This window comes from Salmo trutta, chromosome 37 (assembly GCF_901001165.1).
Source record: "Salmo trutta chromosome 37, fSalTru1.1, whole genome shotgun sequence".
In the NCBI taxonomy this organism is placed as follows: domain Eukaryota; kingdom Metazoa; phylum Chordata; class Actinopteri; order Salmoniformes; family Salmonidae; genus Salmo; species Salmo trutta.
This window is the reverse complement of record NC_042993.1, coordinates 13,312,318-13,316,277: the sequence shown is the minus strand read 5'-3', so window position 1 is coordinate 13,316,277 and position 3,960 is coordinate 13,312,318. Positions and strand designations below refer to the sequence as shown.

The 3,960-nt window shown below is 39.6% G+C and overlaps 1 long non-coding RNA gene across 1 annotated transcript; it reads left to right on the top strand.

The window, feature by feature from the left end:
• The first annotated feature begins 219 nt into the window (after positions 1-219).
• On the top strand, positions 220-1,872 carry LOC115176446 (uncharacterized). Its single transcript, XR_003872238.1, has 3 exons — positions 220-907; positions 1,261-1,308; positions 1,683-1,872. It is a non-coding gene; the product is annotated as an uncharacterized LOC115176446 (long non-coding RNA).
• Positions 1,873-3,960: the final 2,088 nt, after the last annotated feature.

Below are 3,960 nucleotides of genomic sequence, written 5' to 3'. Positions count from 1 at the left end.
ACCCACTGGGAATGTGATGAAAGAAATTAAAGCTGAAATAAATCGTTATCTATACTGTTATTCTGACATTTCACATTCTTAAAATAAAGTGGTGATCCTAACTGACCTAAAACAGAGAATTGTTACTAGGATTAAATGTCAGGAATTGTGAAAAACTGAGTTTAAATGTATTTGGCTAAGTTGTATGTAAACTTTTGACTTCAACTGTACATGTCATCATACTAAACAATTAGAGTATTACCTAATGTACAGTAGAGTGGCCAGTTATTAACCCTTCAACGTGTCCTATATTTGTTATACATGTTTCTTCTTCATGTCAGTCTTATCCCTAAAGTTAAATGAAAATGGCCCTGTTAAGAAGAGAGATAATGTCATCCTGGCCTGTCATCCTGGCCTGCACGGCAGTCGTCTGACTATGACCTGCAGTAATAACGCCAACCCTGCAGCAGAGACCTACACCTGGTTTCAGAGGTCAGGACCGCTAACTTCACTAAGATTAGGGATGGGGAAAGAACACACCTTCAAAGAAATAGATTCTGATGACAGTGGACTGTACTTCTGTATGGCCCAGAATGCCCTTGGATCACAGAACTCTACAGACCTGGAGGTGAAAGTTAAAGGTTGTGCAACACTTCTGCACTTCTTGCATGTCACGCTGTTGTGATATCTGTCCTGTGTATCTCAACAAAACAATGGCATGCAGACAGGGATATGAAGTTACAGTATATGATGTTGCATGTCATCTGTGGAATATCTTGGAGGAAATATCTTATATACAAAACCATGGTCTGATCAGTTCTAATAGTGTATTTTCAGAATCAGCCCATTTAATGATGGTCCTGGCAGCATTTGTTGCTCTTTTCCTTGTCACAGCAGTGATTGTGGTGCTCAACATTTACATAAAAAGGTGAGTGGTTTGAAAATGCGTAATAAAGAACTAAACATATATTATAGTGCACTGAAGGGCCCTCTCTCCCCTATCTTCTTTAGAAATATACATAATTCCATTCCCCTCCCTCTTTAGCTGTGTATACAAATGAAAATACACTGTCTACAGGCTTGATGTTGTAATCATGTCACAACTGAGACTTCTTCTTTCTTCTTTCTTTCCAAATGTTCTTTCAAAAGAGATACCAAACTGGCATCGACAACCACCAACTGTTGGTTTGGTTGGCCAACAGTGGAAAGTTACTAAAAAACATAACAGTCTATTTAGTTGGCCTTTATGGCTGAATTCCCTCTTTGTTTTATCATCCACAGAATTGGAACAGGGCCGAGAAGAAGCTTCTGACCAAACCAGTCCCCCAGGTAGGTGTTCAGAGGAAAGTAATGTACTAACAGTAGCCTTACTGTGGTTGTCTGCTTCTACCCCTTCACCAACACAGTCAGTCTGATCACCAGCCCCTGTTGTCTGAAGGGAAATTACTAAATCGGTAACTGTGGAGAGTCACTTCAAAGTGATGCAATGGACTATGTTGTCATTGCAAAACAAACCTTACACATGACATTTATTGTTCTGTTTTTCTTAGATAATAAAAACCAGCTCGTATGAAAGTGAATGGTAAATGTGAAAATCAATCTCATTGAACTTTGAGTTAGTTAAAGTATACCAAAGAGTAGAAAGAGAGTCATTCTATGTCAGGGTCCAGTGCTCAGTATTTTGACTGTATTCTGACTGTTAGATACAAAAATCAACATTGTCTACACCAGAGGACATCTATGAAAACATGAGACGGTCAGCCAAGCCGATCACTGATCCTGATGACATGAACTACGCAGAGCTCAATATCAGCCCTGCTCCTTCACCCAGGTAAATAACCACAGAGTGAGTGAGACACTCACAGTAAATTCCACAAGTAAAATAATGTGTATCAAAACAATTGCATAATAACTTGCAAAAAAACATGTACCCAACAATGCAACAACAGGCTTACATTACGTAGTATCTGTAATATAGTAATAACTACTAGGTAAATACAAATATAGATCTGCACTAAAACTTCTTCCCCTTAAAAGGAGGCAGCGAAATAACAAGGCAGAGGATGACGATGCAGTTAACTACAGCCAACTACAATCACACTGAGGTGGTCAGAGTATGTACAAACAATGTACAGTGTACAAAATAAACAGTAAAAAAGTGGATAATTAAAGAAATACAAACATAAAATCATTACATGAGAACACAGGGTATGTCATTTAACAACAGGTTATAAAGAAATGTGCATTTCATATTGCTCTGTGCTATATAAGAGATCTGTATATTTCTCATGATTACAACACTTGAAGACATGTAATTTTGACACGTCGTTATTTGTTAATGAGATTATGCTGTATACTGTACATTCAATGTGGAAATATATTAATATGTTAGGATAAAATGTCCTTATTAAATAATGGTATGTCACTTTCAGATTTTTTGCAGATTAAAGTGAATATAAACTTCAATAAATAATGAGTTATGATTAAATTCATGAACTACGAAGGTCTCCCTGACAATTTACAGCAGCCTTAATGTACTGAAATATAACATGAATGTACTGAAACATAAAAGCAAGGAAATGTAACACTTAACATGAGATTAGACAGGGCTGGATGAAATTACAATCATCTGTTGATGTTAGACATTACAGTTCACAGATGACTTTCCTAATCCTTATCCTTTCTCAACATGGACTGTCCTGGGAACTCTCCAAAAACATTTAACTAAGACCCCAACTCACAATACTTCCTCCTTACTTTGGCATTTATAGGTTCCATTCTTCAGATACTATGATGTCACTTCCTGTTCAGTAACTCAGGCCTCTGTGGCAGGATCTCCACTGGGGGCCGTCTTCCTGATAGGAAATGATAGGTCAGGTTAGAAATAAAATACAACTCAATACAACTAGCCATGCAAATATTTAATGAGTCATTGGCTCAGTAACTCAATATGCACATGCAAATACAGGAAAAAAAGACTGTGTGCCTACTAATTCTGAGAGGGCATTCCCGTGTTCGTCAGCTCAAGTCATCAAAGACTCTAGCAGTGGCGAGTGGGTGGTGACTACCTAACAATTAAAATGGGTATAAAAAATGGCTAAGGGTTTCACTTTGCACATGGGTATAGTAGTTATAATTTAATTAGTCAGTGATCAAACACACTTGCTGACTTATAAGTGCGGAGATGCCTCTGTTTGCCCTTTTTTAAGGATCACAGCCCGTTTAGGGCGAGGGTGGGCTGTGTCCACCCCTCTGACATCATCATGGGCAGCCTACTCAAAATTTGGTGAGGGGCGCTTTGTCGTACGTGACCTCCGCCTGCAACCCATTATTTGCTCCATTTTGTGTCTGCAGTTTTGGGATGCTATCCCTCGCTATGCCAAGCCTATTCAACTTCAAGTCTCTGCATTGAAGGACACACATAAACTGAGGCTCAGGAGGGTTCATACAGAGAAACACACATAACCACACTACAACCCTCTAAATATGTTACATTGAGGAACAGGGAGACAGTAGGCTAGAGAACAGTGTTACCCATTAGAGGTGCCGTCACCCTCCTCCACAGTCTTCATCCCAGGAACCTTCTGCCCAAACAGCTTGACAGCCAGGAACATCAGCATGCCACAGTGGTTGGTATAGCAACAGGTGGCGTCCACAGCGATCAGTAGCACCAAGAAGATGACTATGACAATGCATGCCACAGCCCCTTTCCCCATCCCACCCTTATTCATCTTGGCTACTGAAAGGGAAGAAGGGAGGGAAGGAGTGAGGGAGGGGATGAAAGGGACGGAGAGAAGGAGATAGAGACACAGAGAGGGAGAGATAATCATAACATTTTGCTGATCATAACATCAGCAAAACATTTTATCCTGCCCTGGCATTCTGTTCTGTAACTGTTTTTATTTCAGAGATATTTTCCTCTCTATTGGACAATCGTCCGTTTTCCAGTATGTGACGTCACCAAATCATGAACTAATTGCT